This window comes from Coffea arabica, chromosome 2e (genome assembly GCF_036785885.1).
Source record: "Coffea arabica cultivar ET-39 chromosome 2e, Coffea Arabica ET-39 HiFi, whole genome shotgun sequence".
NCBI lineage: Eukaryota > Viridiplantae > Streptophyta > Magnoliopsida > Gentianales > Rubiaceae > Coffea > Coffea arabica.
Window position 1 is genome coordinate 67729137 of NC_092313.1, and position 21105 is coordinate 67750241.

A 21105-nucleotide genomic window follows, 5' to 3' on the forward strand; every position below is an offset into this window, starting at 1 on the left:
TTAATTTTTTTTCTGGTATTTTTCTAGTTTATGCCTCGCTCTTCTCGTACAGGCGAATTAATTTTCGACCCTGAAGTAGAGAAGACCGCGCGTAGAACGAGAAAAGAAACCAGGCGGCTCAGGGAGGAGCAATACGATATTGCACCTCAGGAACTTGATCCAGAGGTTGAGCCGACAAATTTGTCTGGTGACAATTCAAGTGATTCAGACCAAGAGGAAGTCACTATGGCAAATGCACGAACACTAAGGGAGTTGGCTGCTCCTGATTTAAATCAGCAGCCCTTGTGCATTACTTTTCCACATTTAAATGATGACACTCCCTTTGAACTAAAATCTGGTCTAATTCATCTTTTGCCATCTTTCCATGGTCTACCAGGTGAGGAGCCCTACAAGCACTTGCAAGAGTTCGACGTCGTTTGCAACAGTATGAAGCCTCCGGGAATTACAGAAGAGCAAATAAAGATGAGGGCTTTCCCCTTCTCTTTGAAGGACTCTGCAAAAGACTGGCTCTACTACCTACCGCCTGGTAGTATCACCACGTGGGATCAATTGAAGAAAAAATTTCTGGACAAATACTTTCCGGCGTCTCGAGCTGCGAGCCTGAGGAAAGAGATATGTGGTATCAAACAACACCCAGGCGAGTCACTCTATGAGTACTGGGAGAGGTTTAAGAAATTGTGCACCAAATGCCCTCAGCATCAGATAAGTGAGCACCTGCTCATTCAATATTTCTATGAGGGGTTGCTTTTCAGGGACAGAAGCATAATCGATGCTGCAAGTGGAGGGGCGTTAGTGAACAAAACCCCTCGAGGAGCATGGGAGTTGATTGAAGGGATGGCTGAGAACTCACAGCAGTTTGGTTCAAGAGAGGACATCCCGACGCGTAGGGTGAATGAGGTGGAAACGTCCTCTATCCAACAGCAGATCTCCGAATTAACATCTTTCGTAAGACAATTAGCTGTGGGGAGTGCTTCACATGTCAAAGCGTGCGGGGTATGCACTGCCGTGGGTCATCCTACGGAAATGTGTCCAATGGTTCAAGAAGAAACTGCTGAACAGGTGAACATGGCGGGCCACGCGCCCGCGCCAAGAAAGCCGTACGACCCATACTCAAGTACCTACAATCCTGGTTGGAGGGATCACCCCAACCTTAGTTATGGAGGAAATAGGCAGTCTAACTTTGTGCCAAATAGACAGCAAGGACACCAACAGCAGTACCATCATCGCCCACCACCACTTTCAAACTCAAGTCCGTCCATGGAAGAGATGATGAAGCAATTACTTGCTAATCAACAAAAGACGGATTCAGACCTGCAAAGCATGAGAAATCAACTGGGACAGGTGCAATCATTGCAAAATCAAATGAATCAAATGGCTATAACAATCAACCGTTTGGAGTCCCAAGTTCAAGGAAAATTGCCATCTCAACCTGAGGCAAATCCAAAGAATGTAAGTGCAATGACTTTAAGGAGTGGCAAGGAAGTTCAAGGACCCGAACCGGTGATTCCTAAAGACAAGGACGAGGAACGGATTGAGAAAGAATTGGAAGAGGAGGGCACAGACAACAAAAATGCAAAGGTACCCTCGAACCCAATTCCTACAGCTAAAACTAATCCACCTCCCTTTCCTAGCAGGTTAGAGAAACCAAAGAAGCAAGACAAGGAAAAAGAGGTCCTGGAGATTTTTCGCAAGGTGGAGATCAACATACCCCTACTGGATGCGATTAAACAAGTACCCAGGTACGCAAAATTTTTGAGGGACCTGTGTGCCAACCGCAAGCGGTTGAAGGGGGATGAACGAGTTATAGTTGGGGAGAATGTTTCAGCAATTCTACAAAGAAAGCTTCCACCGAAATGCGGAGATCCAGGTATGTTTACTATTCCTTGTAGGATAGGTAATACTTTGATTGGGAAGGCCATGTTAGACCTGGGAGCCTCAATTAATGTCATGCCAAAGTCCATTTATGCCTCCTTAAACTTAGGCCCTTTGAAAGAGACTGGGATAATAATTCAATTAGCTGATAGGACCAATGCATACCCTGACGGGTTGATTGAAGATGTTTTGGTAAAAATTAATGAATTGGTTTTTCCAGCTGATTTTTATGTGCTCGACATGGAGGATGAACACTCCCGTGATCCGTCACCTGTGTTGTTAGGTAGACCCTTTTTGAGTACAGCCCGAACCAAAATTGATGTTAATAAGGGTACTTTGTCTATGGAATTTGATGGTGAGATTGTTCACTTTAACATCTTTGAGACCATGAAATATCCATCCGATTCAAATATTGGCTCTGTTTTCTCGATAAATGTTATTGACCCTGCTATACAGGAGGTTTTTGAAATTGAAGGCAGGGATGAACTAGAGGTCGTCCTGACCAGGCACTTTGAGTCCGAAACAACTTCTAGGGTAGAGTTGAGTGAAGAGCTTAAATGCGTGATTGGATCGTTGCAAACGTTACCAACCACGAAGACAAGGTATGATCTTGCACCGATTTTCATACCCGAACCTCACCAAAGGTTACTTCCATCTGTGGTGCAGGCACCTGTCTTGGAACTAAAACCACTGCCGAAACACCTAAAGTATGTATACTTAGGTGAAGGGGAGACACTTCCAGTGATCATCTCCGCGGGTTTATCAAAGGTGCAAGAAGAGAAACTACTTCGAGTTCTTAGGGAACATAAGCAGGCGATAGGATGGACCATCGCCGACATCAAGGGAATTAGCCCTGCGGTGTGTATGCACCGAATTCGACTCGAGGAGAATGCTAAACCCGTACGGCAAGCTCAACGGAGATTAAATCCTCTCATGATGGAAGTCGTAAAGAAAGAGATTTTAAAACTGCTGGACGTTGGAATTATATTTGCAATATCAGATAGCCCGTGGGTAAGTCCAGTACAGGTGGTCCCGAAGAAGGCAGGGGTGACAGTGGAATCAAACCAAGAGGGTGAGCTCGTACCAATTCGAAAGCCCACCGGATGGCGACAGTGTATCGATTACCGAAAGCTAAATGCCGTCACGAAAAAGGACCATTTTCCCCTCCCTTTCATTGACCAGATGGTGGAGCGATTAGCAGGTCGAGCTTACTATTGTTTTTTGGATGGATTTTCAGGTTATTTTCAAATTGCCATCGCACCCGAGGACCAAGAGAAGACTACTTTCACCTGCCCATTTGGAACATTTGCATACCGAAGGATGCCATTTGGATTATGTAATGCACCTGCTACCTTCCAAAGATGCATGGTAAGTATTTTTTCAGAATATGTTGAGAAAATTATTGAGGTTTTCATGGACGATTTCAGTGTATATGGTGAAAGTTTTGAAAACTGTCTAGATAACCTGAAATTGATCTTAGTAAGGTGTATAGAAACTAATCTCGTGCTTAATTGGGAAAAATGTCATTTTATGGTTGAACACGGGATAGTTTTGGGTCATGTTGTATCATCTACAGGTATTGAGGTTGATAAGGCAAAAATAGATGTTATATCTACTTTACCTTACCCCGCGAGTGTGCGGGAAGTTCGTTCTTTCTTGGGTCACGCAGGTTTCTATAGAAGGTTCATCAAGGATTTCTCGAAAATTGGAGCACCCTTGTTCCAACTTTTGCAAAAAGATGTATCCTTCGAATTTGATGAAGCATGTAAGGGGGCATTCAATAAGTTAAAGGAGTTATTGATCACCTCACCTATTATCCAACCCCCTGACTGGAACCTCCCATTCGAGATCATGTGTGACGCCAGCGACTATGCAGTGGGTGCGGTATTGGGTCAAAGAGTAGGAAAGGCAGCTCATGCTATCTACTACGCATCTCGAGCCTTGAACGGAGCTCAATTGAACTATTCAACCACCGAAAAAGAGCTTTTAGCAGTTGTTTTTGCCTTAGAAAAATTTCGGTCTTATTTACTTGGTGCTAAAGTTATTATTTTTTCTGATCATGCAGCTTTGCGGTATTTGTTGACAAAAAAAGAGGCAAAACCGCGATTGATACGGTGGATATTATTGCTACAGGAGTTCAACCTGGAGATCCGAGATAAGAAAGGGGCGGAGAATCTGGTAGCAGATCACTTGAGTCGAGTACAAGTCGTCGAAGATGACATCCCATTGAGAGAAGCATTCCCCGAGGAGCATTTATTTTCTATTAACTCATCTTTGCCTTGGTATGCAGATATTGTTAATTTTCTAGTCACTGACAAATTTCCTACAGGATGGCCTAAGGCAAAGAGAGACAAGTTGAGGAGCGATGCAAAGTTCTACATTTGGGATGATCCTTACCTCTGGAAGCGGGGTGCTGATCAAATCATCCGTAGATGTGTAAGTGAAGTTGAATTTCAATCTATTCTAGCCTATTGTCACTCTTTTGCATGTGGAGGTCACTTTGGACCAAAGAGAACGGCTCGTAAGGTGCTAGAGAGTGGATTCTATTGGCCAACTCTATTCAAGGATGCCTACTCATTTTGTAAGTCATGTGATAAGTGTCAAAGAGTGGGTAATATCTCTCGTAGGGATCAAATGACTCAAACCCCAATGATTTTTGTTGAAATTTTTGACGTTTGGGGCATTGATTTTATGGGTCCTTTTCCTTCGTCCTTTGGTTTTTTGTATATATTGCTTGCTGTAGATTATGTTTCGAAGTGGGTAGAAGCAAAGGCTACCCGCACTAATGATTCCAAAGTGGTTGCAGAATTCGTTAAGTCTAATATTTTTGTTCGCTTTGGGATGCCGCGAGCAATTGTAAGTGATCGGGGTACTCATTTCTGCAACAAAACGATCGCTGCAATTTTTAGGAGATATGGTGTCTTGCACAAAGTCTCTACATCCTACCATCCTCAAACAAATGGTCAGGCGGAAGCATCAAACCGAGAGATCAAATCAATTCTAGAAAAGATGGTCCGACCCGATAGGAAGGATTGGAGTGTGAGACTAGATGATGCACTATGGGCATATAGGACGGCATACAAGACACCCATTGGCATGTCCCCTTACCGATTGGTATTTGGAAAGCCATGTCATCTCCCGGTCGAGTTTGAGCATAGAGCATTTTGGGCGGTCAAACAATGCAACATGGATATCGAGGAAGGCGGAATTCAAAGAAAGTTACAATTACTAGAGTTGGAAGAAATTCGAAATGAAGCATACGAGAATGCAGTGATCTATAAGGAGAAGAATCGGATCTTTCATGACCAACAGATCTCTAGGAAGACATTCGTCTGCGGGCAAAAAGTTTTACTATACCACTCCAAATTGAAACTATTTCCAGGTAAATTACGTTCTCGTTGGATTGGCCCTTTTGTTGTGACTAATGTCTTTCATTATGGTGCAGTAGAGATCCAAAGTTTGAAAACGGAGAAGAAATTTGTGGTGAATGGTCATCGTCTCAAGCCGTATTATGAAAGATTTTCAATTGAACGGGTGGAGATGATGCAACTGGAAGACCCGATTTGCTTAGTTTAAGCAAATTCTGGACTCCGTCTAGCCAAAGACGTTAAAGAAAGGCGCTTTTGGGAGGCAACCCAATTTTTTTTTAAGTTGCTGTTACTTTGGAGTGATTTTATGTTTAAAGTATAAGTTTGAGTAATTTTGTTATTTTTCATTTGTAGGTTTTGGAAAAGTGACCAAATGAGGCAAAAAAGGCGAAATTTGATCAAAGATCTCAATACCTCAAATTCAGTAATTGTGGTTTTTGATGCATTAAAGAGGTTTAGAATGCATGTATAGATCATTTTACATATGCGTGAATGGTTTATTTTGACATAGAAATGATCTATGATGCATTTTGGGAAATTGGGGTATCATTTGTAAATATTCAAAAGTTGAATTTCTGCTAAATTTTGCAGCAGAAAACGCGTTTTTCAAGAAAACGCGCCACTGAATCGCGTTTTCATAGAATCGCGTTTTCAAATCTGCGCCTATAATTAAGAAAACGCGCCTTCAAAACGCGACAGGAAGTCGCGTTTTCTACCAAGTCGCGTTTTCCAGCCTGTTCAGAAACCAAAAACGCGCCTTCAAATACGCGACTTAAAGTCGCGTTTTCTCACGTAGTCGCGTTTTCGATGCTGCAAGTTTTGTGAAAAAAACGCGACATTCACAAAACGCACCTTGAGGCGCGTTTTCTTGAGCCGCGTTTTCTGAGCCATAAATCCGGATTCTGTCCAGAATGCTCGAAAAAAAAAAAAAAAAAAAAATTGTATTCTTTCTTTCCTTCTTTTCTTCTTTCTTACTTCTTTTCTTACCCGCTGCTTGCCCTTTTTCCCCCCTTTCTTTTCTTCTTCATTCGCCGCCGCCAGAAGCTCCGCTGACCCACGACAGTCGCGGCAACTGGCTCGCGCGCCGCCCACCCCAGCTCTTCTCACCGCTGCCTCGGCTCTCCTCGCCAAGGGTGACCACCAGCTCATCTCACCTCCTTCACCCTTGTCATAGCCACCGCCTCCAAGATCCGCCTGAAGCCCCGAAAGCCGCGCACCACCAGATCCAGCTGCCGCAAACTCTTCTCTCTCACAGCCACCACCTTCATCGCACCACTGGCTTCGTATGCACGCGCCTGTCTCAATCTTTTTCTATTATTTTTTTTTATTTTTTTATTTTATTATTGCAGTATGTTTTTATTATTTTTAGTACAGTACGTTTTTGAAAATTTTGCGTGTTTGGACTACCTGACATTTCTATTCCTCCTTAGTTGGGTACTTCTGTGTTACTTTGCTTGTTTCTTTTTACTTTGCTTGATTTTTATTTATTTAGTAGATTGACTTGTGGTTAGTCGTGTGATTTACTTATTGTGTTTAAACTGCTGTACTTTGTATCTAACTGTGGGTAATTTGTTACAGTTGTTTGTTCAATTGGGAGGTGCCTTTAACACTTAAATTTACTTAAACTGTTGTCTATTGTGGTTTGGAGTGATATTTGGAGAAAATGGTGAGACTCAGATCAACCCCAGGGGCTAATCCACCGATGTCTTGACGATTCAGGGGAGTTTCGTTGCTCATCTTCTTATTCACTATATATTTGTTACATTGAGGGCAATGTATACTTTAAGTGTGGGGGAGATTTGGATTTGATTGGAGTTTCTTTAAATTATTGCTTTTCTTATTGTTGTCTTGATGAATAAATGTGGCAACTCACTCTTCTATTGCTGGTTATGATTTATCCTATGAATTTTGTTTAGATGGCAAGTAAACGTATGTTATCTTGGTGAATATCATGAATTTAATGACTTGGTGCAAATTGTGGTTAAATTGTTTAGGCAATATAAATATTTTACTAGCAATTGTTGTGTGGATTAGGCAATTGTTGATCTTAGTTCTCCATATTAGGAGATGACGTGGGCCATGATCTTTAATTATCTGGTTTTCTGGTGCTTTAATTGTGATTAATAAATGACCCTACTCCGCTAGTGTCGTCACCCAGTAACCGGGAGTCTTCACCACAAGTGTCGACTTTCGCGTCAAAAAGTGGCGATATCTATGAGTAGTTAGTCCTGAAGCTGTGAAAAGTTGAGTAACTGGGCTCTTTCATCTAAAAATGTCAGAGTTCACGTCAAAAGACTTGAATAGCTTGGGACTGAACATTTATTAGTAAAAAAAAAAAAAAAAAAAAAAAAAAAAAAAAGAGAGAAAAGAAAATAATAAGTAAGCTTATGATCATGTTGGCCTGCCGATCCTTGTTCTTCAATGTTGAGATTTTTGATTTTCAGTTGACCCAATTGCTAACTTTTGCTAGTTTAATATTTTGATTTCTTAGACGACTTAGCCATGAATTGGACGAGTCTATGATTTCAGGAGCTAACCGGGAGAAATATGTCTTGACACTTAGCCACTAAAACTTGATTTTGGGATAAGCGTAGCTTGGCAGTAAATGAAATGAGAGTTAGCCATTGTTGAATTTAGTTGTTCCCATGCTTGAGGACAAGCATGATTTAAGTGTGGGGGGAATTGATAAGGTGTTAATTGTTAGTAATTTTATTGTTAATATTCCTTTTTATCCTTGCCAAATATTGCTTTAATTTGCTTTAATTGTCAATATATATTTATATTTGGTATTTGGATATAATTTCAGAAATTGGAGCAGAAACCTCTTGAGAAGATTATTGTGAAGCTTTACACAATTCTGGTGCAAACCAACGAGAAAGAATGGAATTGCATTTGGGAATTCAATTTGGCTGGCCAACATCTCAATTAGGTGGGGACCGCGAAGACTTGACCATTGTGTAAAGATCATTTCCTTTCTTGATTCACGGTGCCTTTGTGGAAAGTAGCCTTTGCTTTTGTTTTCGGTGGAGTTGATTAGGTAGGGAAAGGAATGTTTTCTTGGGTCAGCGGAGAGTGAAGTTTGGAATTGGTGTGTTTTATGGGGGAAGCCGCACATTTGGCCAGAGTCAGTTTTTCTTCTTCTCTTCCGTCTAGGCAGAGAAGTTTTAGTTTTGGGGTGAAGATTTCTTGCGTGTCTTGTTTTCTTCCGTCTCTTCCATGAAACTATTTTTATTGTATTAGACTACAGAGAATACAATTCTTATTTTCAATTATTAGTAAGAGATAAATGTCTTTGAGTTCAATTAAATTGCGTGGGAATTTTCTTATGAGGCGTGGCTAATTTTCTCATCTAGTCAAGGATCAACGCGAAGACGCAGTCCCAAAATATCTGTGAGATCTAATTAATTTTACGTGTTCCTTAATTTGTTAATATTTGCATGTTTTCTATTTTAATTTCCATGGGATTATTTTGTTAGTTGGATATCAAGGGCCCGATGTGCAATTTGACTTATTAATCTCCTGTCAAATTAATCAATTAAATCCGTAATTGTTTAGTCGGTTAATATTAGTGACAACTAGTATTTTCACATACTAGGAGAACATGCAATCTGATTTAAATAACCCTCGTAGCGTGTTATTAATTTGGGTTAGGCTTTTCTAGTTTTTAATGCAATTAGGAAATTAATTCCTACGGTCGTACCTAGGAGTATTTCCTGGTTAGAGGTAATCAACGGTCGTACCTTGGTTATCAATAAATTAAGGAAAAGGTGGTCGTTAGAGTTTTTCGGCGACTATAACTAGCCTATTAATAAAATTAAGTGAACCTTCTTTGCATCAATGATAAGATGAATGGACTGTGTCTGCGTAGTTGTATCCTTGGCTAGAATTTACTTATTATTTATTTGATTGCTATTTAAATTTGTATTAATTAATTAATTATTTTTAGTTAAATTGTTTAATTTTTAGTTTATTTCTGATAAAAATCCCCCGTGTCCCGAACTTGAAAAGAATCTATTGTCATTGATTGGATTTAGATACGACAAACTTGAGAGTTTGAGTTACAGAGTATCTAAAATTGAGAATTTAGAGTGTAAGGTATCTAAAATTGAAATTTAAGATACAAAGTGCAAAAGTTATATAAGTTTAGGAGTGCAAGGTGAAGTTAGTCCAAACATTTAAGAAGCCATTTCAACAAATTGTATATGGGTATGTTGGTTAACGATTTATCCGGTTTTGAACACCTCGACTTGGCAATGTAGATGAGTATTTGAAAAGAGCACGAGAATATATATGAAATTAATATATTTACACCAAAAAAGACTTTGGATAACGTAATGAAACCATGTAAATATACAGCACACTGTATACGAGTTGCTACCGTATCACGTAGTAATTTTTTTTGTTCCACTTTTCCTTAATATGTTATTTTATGGAACTGTAAAATTTTTTGAAGTCTTAGTCCTTAATGCTTAGAAAAGTTTGCCCCAGAATAAAGTCTTGACTAGCGCTAGAAAATTTAAATATGCTTGCAAGGATAGGAAGTATAGATGTGCTCCAGACATTAAATCTCGCCCACTTGCCATCATCCTCATAGCGCTCTGACATCTAGGCTTGAGAAAGTCCAACATTCACTTTCAAAGAAGACCTGGACTCAGAAATTGCAGACCCGAATTGGTAGAATTATCCCAAAACACTCCTCCAATCTCTCATATATTTAACAAGCTCAAAATTGGTAGAATTAGTATAGCTGTATTTTTCTCTGTTTAATGGGAAGATAATCTTTCAATTTTGTTGAAAGAAACTATTCCATTGTGGTTGTAAGTCTTGGCCGTGTTGGTGTTGGAAGGACATGCCATAAATTTGAAAATGAAAGCATAAAATTTTGCCCAACCGAACTATTTAAGATAGAGGAAACTATCCACCCAATCCCTAAATTATTCTTATTGCACTCTTTTGACCCCTAAATAATATATTTTCGCAAACAAATTCCTTCATAAAAAGAGTGTCACGTTTGAGGGGTTACATTAAATGTAGCCATTAGTGCCAACAGAATGAGGTGTAAAATTGACCAAACACAAGAAGGTACCAAGGAAATTATCTGCCCGACCCTAAAGTATTCCTATTAAGTTCATTTAGCCGCTCAACAATACATTGTCGTAAACAAGCCCCTCAACAAAAAAAAATGTGATGTTAAGTATTTACATCAAATTTAGCCGTTGGTGCTGATAGAATGAAGGGTAAAATTGACCAAACAAGAAAATTTCTTAACGATTTTCTTCTTGACATTTTTCTTAACCTTCATTGGGCTTTGATGAAAGAATGAGGCAATTTCATCTGTGATGCATTTTAGGACATTTCTCTTGATATCTTGGTCAATTTTACCCCTTATTTCGTAAGTGCTAACAGCTAAATTTGACGTAAGTCCTTAAATGTGACACTTTTTTTTGAAGGGTTTGGTTGCAACAGTGCAACAGTGCATTATTGAGGTGCCAAAAAAGTGCAAAAAAATAGTTCAATGGTCGGATGGACAATTTCGTCAAAAAACTGTTAAGAAATTCTTGTGTTTGATCAATATTATCCCTCGTTCTGTTAGCACCAACTTTTTTCTTAAGGGACTTGTTTGCAACAATGTATTATTAAGGAGCTATAGAAGGGCAATGAGAATAGTTTAAGAGCAGGACAGATAGATTTTTCTTTAAGATGTATATACGTATGTGTGTGTGTGTAGGGTTCTGATAATGTAGTACCGACATACACTGTAAGCGGATTGCACTGCCTTTTTGTTCCATTTTTATATGATATGCTGGTTTGGGGAACTATTATAACCTTTTGTGAAATCTAGGTTCTCGATGGGTAGAAAAATTTGCCAAAGAATCGGTATGGGTTAGAAAAATGAAAGATGCTTGCAAGCATACGAGAAAAGCGTTCAAACAACACAAATGTCACTTACCATCAGTAACATTACGATCTGATATTGTGACAGCAAAAAATTCCACATTTCATTGTCAAAGAAGACTTAGACTTCTATAGACAACAAGCACTCGATTTTGTTAATAGACAATACTAATTAAATCCAAATGTTCAACCATGGCTACATAATCAATAAAAAATTATTAAAAGTCTAACATAAAATTGGATATAAAAAAAAATTGTGGGCTCCATGCTCAAGATACCAAGAACACCTAAACTTGCAACAGTTTCTTGGGAGAAAAAAAAAAGGGAATATAGAGCAATGGCACAATGTATGGCTAAACATGGAGTGATAAACAGTAGTTGATTTTTTTGGAAATATATACTTATGGTTTACATTATTTGAACGATGGTCTATGTTGAAAAGATGAGACGGAAAACTGTTAATACAAGGTTAACAATTACTTTTGAACGGAAGACCTGATTCTAGAAAGATGATAGTTCTTATTAATTACTTTTTGAGCAGTATTACCCAAGATTTAGTTAAGCATTTGTTTCCTAAAGAAGAATCACAAGATTTTAGAAAAAAAAAAACTACTTAAAAAAAAGAAGAAGATTAACATATATTTATTTGAATTTGGAAGAAAAGTAGATTGCCAAGTTTCAATAGGACAGAATCGGTGCTATTATTGTCTCTATCTTTGTCCTCGCATGCGTGCATTAGATGCGCCCAATGACTAGTATATATGGGAATAATTAGGTAACTTGTTAGTTTTTTTTTCAAATATGTTTTTATTTATTCATGGAATGGAGAACAAAATATTTCTCTTACATATTCCTAATTTTCCTAATTGAAGGTATCCCTAATCTGTCCAAGCGGATTGCCCCACTAGCCAGCCTTGGGAACATACTGAAGGTATCGTAAACCTTGATTTGTTGATCTGGATGAGATATACCCACATTAGATAAAGCATCAGCAACTGTGTTAGCCTCCCGATAACAGTGTGAGACTTTAGCTGTGTTGGGGAAATCGGGTAATTTTTCACTCAAAAAAATACAACTAGTGATTAAATCGATTCAGTAATTCCCAGAAAAGATCGTTGAAACAATCTCCTTAGACAGAATTACCATTCCAAATAAATTCTCAGGAAAGGCTGGAGGGGTCACAAGCGGTCCCACTTAAAACCCAGTCTCCTAGACAGAATTTACGTGCACGGTATATTATCACAACTAGACCCGTGTATACATAAATATTACGTACACACAAATAAGAAAATACACCCAAATGAATCGTATAAAATACTACAAATAAACCCGACAAATATAGGCAAATATATTGAATATTATACTACAATAGAAAAGAAACTAATAAATAAATGCGGAACAAATAAAAAAGATAAGGAAAGAACGCACCCGAAAAATTGATAACGGAGTTTGGTCAATTTTGCCTAATCTCCGAGCACCGCTCAAGCGACCCGCTTTTATAAATTTTGGGAGAAAAAATTACAAAAGAATTACAAAATCCTTTTTGGGTAATTCTTTTGTTTTTGGTACTTGGTGTAATTGAATTGATTTGCTTCAGAGTTATTTATAACTCTTAAGCCCTTACCCAAGCTCTCAACTCTACAGATGTGGGATATAAATTGATGCCACAAATTCAACAATTGTGACTTGAAAAAGTCTACAATTTAGGCTTTGAATTCAAGGTTTTGAATTCAACAAATCTCCATCTTGGCATAATTTCTAGTCCCACTCAAAAAATACAAATCTTCTCACTAACAAAAATAACAAATGGTCCTTGTGGTGCCTTTAAATTTGCGCCCTCAGGCGCCAACTCAAATGTGCAGGATGTTAACCAAGTTTAAACAATATTCAAACTTGGGTCTTGTAACCACGTTGGTCAGCATATCTGTAGGATTCTCCGTAGTCCGAATCTTCTGGAGAAAAATCTCCTCTTCTTCGAGAATTTCCCGCACAAAGTGATAGCGAACATCAATGTGTTTCGTTCTTGCGTGAAAGACCTGGTTTTTTGCTAAGTGAATAGCACTCTGACTGTTACAAAACACATCAATGTGTTTTTTATCAACTCCCAAGTTTTCAAGCAATCCTTGAAGCCAAATTGCCTCCTTCACAGTTTCTGTAATCGCCATATACTCTGCCTCCGTTGTAGACAAAGCCATCGTTGACTGCAAAGTAGACTTCCAACTAACTGACACCTTAGCAAATGTGAACAAGTAGCCAGTTGTAGAACGTCGCTTATCCAAATCACCTGCATAGTCAGAATCACAATATCCAACTATACATTGACCAAGTGATTCATCCTGCTCAAATACTAATCCAACATCTACAGTATTTTGGATATATCGTAGAATCTATTTCACAGCTTGCCAATGACCCTTGCCTGGATCATGCATAAACCTACTTATCACACCAACTGCCTGTGAAATGTCGGGTCTCGTACACACTATTGCATACATCAAGCTATCAACTGCATTAGCATACGGGACTTTCGCCATGTATGCTCGCTCTTCATCCGTTTTTGGAAATAATAGGCTGCTAAGTTTCAAATGAGAAACAAGCAGAACACTTACAGGTTTTGAATCTTCATTCATGCCAAAACGTTGTAGTACTTTTTTCAAATACTACTTCTGTGTCAGACAAAACTTGCCTCTCGATCTATCCCTACTTATTTCCATGCCGAGAATTTTCTTGGTTTCTCCCAAATCCTTCATCTCGAACTCTTTACTCAACTGAGCCTTCATTTTGTTAATTTTAACTTGGCTCTTTGACGCTATCAGCATATCATCAACGTACAAGAGTAAGTAGATGTAGGAATCATCTCGTAATTTGCGCAAATACACACAGTGATCGTATTTGCTTCTTGTGTACCTCTGACCCATCATGAACTGGTCAAATCGTTTGTACCATTGCCTCGGTGATTGTTTCAATCCGTACAATGATTTGCTCAACTTACAAACCCAATTTTCTTTACCAGCAACTTTAAATCCATATGGCTGAGATATATAGATTTCTTCCTTCAAGTCATCGTGAAGGAATGCGGTCTTCACATCAAGTTGAGCTAGCTCCAAATTCAACTGCGCTACCAAGGCCAACAAAATTCTATTAGAGAAATGTTTAACAACTGGAGAAAAATACCTCATTATAATCAACTCCCTCCTTCTGAGCGTAGCCTTTAGCCACCAATCTTGCCTTGTAGCGAACATCATTCTTGTCAGGAAATCCTTCTTTCTTTGCAAATATCTATTTGCATCCAATTGCCTTCTTGCCCTTTGGTAGTTGTGTCAGTTTTCACGTCCTGTTCTTCTGAAGAGATTGCATCTCTTCTTCCATAGCATCTTTTCATCTATCATTTTCTGTACTTCGAACTGTTTCAAAAAATGTGGATGGAACATCATCAATAACTGGAAGTGCATAGGCCACCATGTCAACAAAACGAGCAGGTTTATGAATATCTCTTCTTGCTCTATTGACGGCAATTGACTCTTGCTGCTGTTGAGGTCCTTGGGTTGAAACCTCTTCCTCATCTGACTCCTCTTCTGTCATGGGAGAGTCACTGATGGTGCTATTTGCTGGGCTCACCATTATTTGCTCAAACTCCACCTATTTCGGCGTACACTCCACCTGTTGCGGAGTACCACTAGTCCCATCTTGTGTTACCTTATTCAACATGACAAATTCGTTAAAGGTAACATCCCTGCTGATAATAGTCTTCTTTGCTTCTAGACATCACAAACGGTATCTCTTAACTCTAGCATTAAAGCCCATAAAAGAGATATTTCTTTGCACGTGAATCCAACTTTAATTCATTTACATGATAATATGCTGTAGAACCAAAAATACGTAAAAAATCATAATCTGTTGCAGGTTTTCCAGACCATACCTCTAATGGAGTCTTGCCACCGATTACAGATGATGGCAAGCAATTAACGAGATATTGAGCGTATGTCACAGCCTCAGTCCAAAACTTTCTGCCTAACCCAGCATTAGACAGCATGCAACGTACTTTCTCCACTAGTGTCTTGTTCATACGCTCTGACACCTCATTCTGCTGCGATATTTTTCTAACTGTGAAGTGTCGAACTATGCCACATTCTTGACATATCTTCTGGAAGGGATCACTCTTGTATTCTCCACCGTTGTCTATTTGGAGAACCTTGATCTTTCTTCTCGTTTGATTTTCAACCTGTGCTTTCCATTTAAGGAAAATCCCTAGCACCTCATCCTTACTCTTCATAGTAAACACCCAAACTCTTTTGGAAAAATCATCAATAAAAGTGACAAAATAATACCTGCCACCAAGGAATGGAGTCTTGGCAGGTCCCCACACATCTGAGTGCACATAATCCAAAATACCCTTGATATTATGAATACCAGTGCCAAATTTCACTCTTCTTTATTTTTCCAGAATACAATGTTCACAAAATTCTAATTTGCAAACTTTCGTACCTTTTAATAATCCTTGTTTGGCAAGATTTTGCAAGAATTTTTCACCAGCATGTCCCAATCGCATGTGCCACAACTTTGTTGCCTCCACATCCTTCTTGCTACTGGAAGATGTTGCTGCTACTGCTGTCCCAACAACTGTACTACCTTGGTAGTAATACAGATTATTCTTTCTCACACCTTTCAACATCACAAGTGCTCCCTTAGTTACTTTAAGAATTCCATCTCGCATCTTCACTTCCAAACTTTTTGACTCCAAAAGTCCCAAGAAGATGAGATTCCTCTTCAAATTCAGCACGTACCGAACATCCTTCAAGATTCTAGTGGATCCATCATGATTACGCAGCTTGATTGAACCTATCCCACCTGTTTTACATGGATTGTCATTTTTCATGTACACAACTCCACCATCAAGTTCTTCAAATTCAAAGAACCACTCCCGCATGGGAGACATATGATAGGTACAAGTTGAATTCAAAATCCACTCATCTGGATGGGATGTTAAAGGTGATCAGCCAAAGAAAAATCTGATTCCGCATCACTTTTGTATTCTGTAACATTTACGTCTTGCGGAGCTTTCCTTTTCTTCTTTAACTTTGGACAGTCTTTCTTCCAGTGCCCTTTCTCACGACAGAAAGCACACTCATTTTTGGCAACTCTACCTTTAAATTTGGATCTTCCTCTTCTCCCCTTTGATTGGCTTTGTTGACGACCCCTTGCCACTAACGCTTCATCTGCTGTAGCTACTTTATTCTTTATTTTATCTTGCTTTCTCAATTCATAACTATACAAAGCAGAACATACAGCATCTAAAGACACATTTTCCTTCCCATGAAGTAACGTAGTATCCAAATGTTCAAATTCATCAGGAAAGGACGACAACAACATCAAAGCCAAATCTTCATCTTCAAAATTTACATCTAAATTTAACAGGTCTGTTACTAACTTATTAAACATAGTGATGTGTTCATTCATAGTAGTACCTGGTTGGTAATCGAATCGGAACAATCTTTTCTTCATTAGGAGTTTATTCTGACCACTCTTCTTCAGAAATTTCTCCTTCAATACCCTCCACAATTTCCATGCAGAAGTCTCGTTCTTGAAAGCATACTTTTGCTCTTTGGACAAACACGATCGAATAGTTTCGCATGCCAACCGATTTATGGTACTCCACTCCTTCTCTTCTATGTCATTTGATTTCTTTTCTTCAATGGCAATGTCAAGACCCTGTTGGAAAAGGGAATCCATGACCTCGCCTTGCCACATGCCAAAATGGCCAGTACCGTCAAATGTCTCTACCGCCACCTTCAAACTTGATATTGGAATCCTCGACCATGTGGACGAGGAAGCCGATGCCCCAGATATAATTCTTGACGTGGAATTGTCAGATACCATTACAGACTCAAATGATAGTATTCAATATAACAAACTACAAACAAGCCAAAGAACGAACATTCGGCTCTGATACCACTTGTTGGGGAAATCGAGTAATTTTTCACTCAAAAAAATATAACTAGTGATTAAACCGATTCAGTAATTTCCAAGAAAAATCGTCGAAACAATCTCCTTAGACAGAATTACCATTCCAAAAAAATTTTCAAGAAAGGCTGGAGGGGTCACAAGAGGTCCCACTTAAAACCCAGTCTCCTAGACAGAATTTACGTGCACGGTGTATTATCATAACTAAACCCGTATATACATAAATATTACGTACACACGAATAAGAAAATACACCCAAATGAATCGTATAAAATACTACAAATAAACCCGACAAATATAGACAAATATATTGAATGCTATACTACAATAAAAAAGAAACTAATAAATAAATGCGGAACAAATAAAAAAGATAAGGAAAGAATGCACCCGAAAATTGATAACGAAGTTTGGCCAATTTTGCCTAATCTCCGAGCACCGCTCAAGCGACCCGCTTTTATAAATTTTGGGAGAAGAAAAATTACAAAAGAATTACAAAATCCTTTTTGGGTAATTCTTTTATTTTTGGTACTTGGTGTAATTGTATTGAATTGCTTGAGAGTTATTTATAACTCTTAAGCCCTTACCCAAGCTCTCAACTCTATCGATGTGGAATATAAATTGATGCCACAAATTCAACAATTGTGACTTGAAAAAGTCTACAATTTAGGTTTTGAATTCAAGGCTTTGAATTCAACAAGCTGGATCTTCTACTAACTGCCAAATCTGGTTGACCTCTCTTCGAATTTGCCACGGACACTGAGTACGACACTGAATGATCCCAACTAAAACCAATGAATCCGATTGTACACATATGTTCCCGAAACCCTTATGTATACAGGTTTGAAGACCCATAAGAAGGGCACGAGCCTCTGCTCGGAGACAAGTAGTTTCTCCCAGATAGGCCGAGAAGGCAATCATTGGTAAGTCAGTTGAACCCCGAAGAACGCCACCACCTCCACCTACTCCTGGATTACCCTTAGTACATCCATCCGTATTAAGTATATAGCTCCCTGTCTCTTTTGTCTCCCAGCGGACAACTTTGTATGCAACCCTACCCCCAGACGAATTCGTTCAATCATATAACTGACAAAATGATTGCAGTCGAATAACTTGTTTGAATTGTATCCCCACCATGGATTGGATTTCTGAGAAGATGGCTTGGGAAATGGCTGACGAACGCATCTGGACACCCTCAAACATTGGTAACTTGCTAGTTTATTGATCCAAGTTTCTTAAACCAAGGTTTTGAGAAGCCATTTCAACAAATTCTATATGGATTTGTTAATTAACTATTTATGCAGGTTTTGGAACACCACAACCCGGCATTAACAAAACTTTATACTTCAACTAAGACAAGTGTATAAAAAGTAAAGACTTTGGACAGCGTAATAAAACCATGTAAATATAAAGGTACCAACACACTGTATATGCGAATTGCTACCGTATCAAATTGTAATAGAAGCTTGACTTGTGCCACAAAATGAAAGGATGCTTGCAAGGATAAGAACCACAGAGACGTTCCAGAATTAAATGTCGCCCACCTGTCATCATCTCCATAAAGCTCTGACATTTTGGCTGAGAAAGTCTAACATTCACTTTTAAAGAAGACCTGGACTACAATGATTGGAGACTTGAATTGGTAAAATTGGTATCATTAGTATCTCATTATTTTTTTTTGAAAGCTCAAAAATTGGTATTAGTAGCTTTGGGTTGATTGGGAAGATAATGTGCCAATTTTTGTGGAAAGAAACAGTCCCATTGTCGTTGTTAGTTGCAAGTCTTGGGCTTGTTAGAACTGGATAAGCACATGTATAAATTTGAAAATGAAAACATAACATTTTCCTAACCTAAATATGTAAGATACGCGTTATAAAACTTGTCAAAATGAAAGCACGACAGTTGACCAATTGAACTACCCAAAGACATGTCACAAGAGTTATATAATTAATCTTCACTCTTGTCTTCATTCTTTGCATGTGGAAAAAATTATTAGGTATCGAAATTGCGGTCTTGATTTGAAATGTTGATAGATCACAAAAACCACTTGAAAGTTGTCCTATATTTTGATCTTTGTTTTTTTTGTTTAAAATTATGAGAAAATTCTAGCAAGTAAATAGATAAATAACTAAATAAAGTAAAATAATAGGGAATGAGGGTTCATTTGCTAGCATCAGCTGAAGATTTTGTACAAGGCTATTTCTATGAACCGGTTTAATAGCCTTTTTTTTTGTCAAATTCAATTTGGATCAGTATCTTAAATAGCTGACTTTGTCTTTTTTCTATTTATACCTTTCCATGAATAATGTTACTTTCTCTTAGCAGTATAAAACTTGACGTACGTAAAGATGAATCTCAGCGGGTTAGGTGCGTATATCCATCCAACTAACCGTAAGGTCCAGTTGGTCAAGAAGTACAACTTGTTAATTCTAGTTAAAAAGGGGTTAAGGGGCACCAAAACTTGAAATTGCAAACTTGTGATGCTAGATGTTTATGAAGACTAACTATTTTATTACAATGATGAAAACATGTTTAAATTGATTACTTTTGTGTATCTAGCCAAATTCATGTGACTATTCATTTTTTTTACGAACTTATAACTACTGTTATTTTCAAACAGATGCCGGTTACTCTAAACATTATACACTCAATTTAAACGATAATTATAAGAAGTGCCTAACTCACTCACAAGATAAGCAACTATTTCTGTCTTAATAAGTCGAATCATAATTTTTTTTCTTGTTTAAGAGAAGAATTCGAGTTTTACAAGGGCGACGAAAGAAATGGAAGGTTTTAAGAGTCGAATTAGAAATTTCAATTTCATCTTATTAATATTCTTATTAGCTAAGTTGGATTTACGATCTCCAATTGTAACAATTCTATGTAGTTCAATAAGTACTGTGCGTGACCACAGATACATGACAAGAGTAGGATCAAATCAAAATGTTTCATTTACAACAATCGACACATTGAATAAAATTATTGCAGAAGAAATAGACGGACAACAAGTAGACTCGAGTAGATAAAAAATGTCTTATCAACAAAAGAATTCATAATCTGGCAATAACACTTAAGTTACATTCCGTAACTATGTCATAACTCAGTTACGGAAGTATCTCATCCTTGCTATTATCTAGTCATTTCAAAGATAATTGGGTTACCGACCGGTTAGTTAGTATTTTCCTAACTCTCATCTCCCTTGCTCAACCCAAACCTCTTTTCCTTCCTTTTCCAAGAGCCCCTGGATCTTTATTTCGTCCCCACCCATCACTCAAATCTTTCTTCTCTTCTCCGCCATGGCCAATATCACTCCACATGTCTTTCCCTTCAGCTCCTCCAACACTGCCCATACAGCTTTTATGCTAAACTCAGCAGTATCATATCATATTTCCCTCTTATATTAATTTCCTTGTACCCAAATCTCCCTTCCCTACATAAATTGAGTTTTCACTCGTAACTTTGTTTTGCAAAGATGAACTTTCAGGTGCTTATATAAAATCTGGTCTGTTGATTACTAGGCTACAAAGTGTAACACAACTAAATTGGAAAATATCTAACTCCTTTTTTGTCTTCTGTTGGAGTACTTGAAAGCTAAAACAAGTGCAAACAGGTGTGTAAAAGATCTAGCAAAGATGGCTTGAGGTGAGAAAAAGACCCATAACATAGTACTGTTGATTTAATTGTTGGGTGTGGTTATGCAAACCACTTATATGGTGGTTTGCCATTCATGACTTTAAGGTCCGATGAATTTTAAGGTAAAGGTAGGATCTGAGTTGGGGGGGAGAAATAGAAAGAGAAGACTTCTGCATGATTTTGTCAGTTGGTGCCGGAGTGGGATTAAGCTGTGTTTTTGGTTGGACAGTGATGGGCTGTGATAGGGATATAATTATGCATTTTATTTGTGGTTATTTGGTCTTAATTTTGGCAGTTTATTATGCAAAGTATTGAATTTCTGCTCATAATTGGTATTTGTGTTAATTACAGGCAATTGGTGTTAAAAGTGATAAAAAAGGAG

General features: G+C 38.2%; 1 non-coding gene across 1 annotated transcript; it reads right to left on the bottom strand.

Moving 5' to 3' along the window:
• Window positions 1–597: 597 nt before the first annotated feature.
• On the bottom strand, window positions 598–704 carry LOC140037438 (small nucleolar RNA R71). Its single transcript, XR_011841341.1, has one exon. It is a non-coding gene; the product is annotated as a small nucleolar RNA R71 (small nucleolar RNA).
• Window positions 705–21105: the final 20401 nt, after the last annotated feature.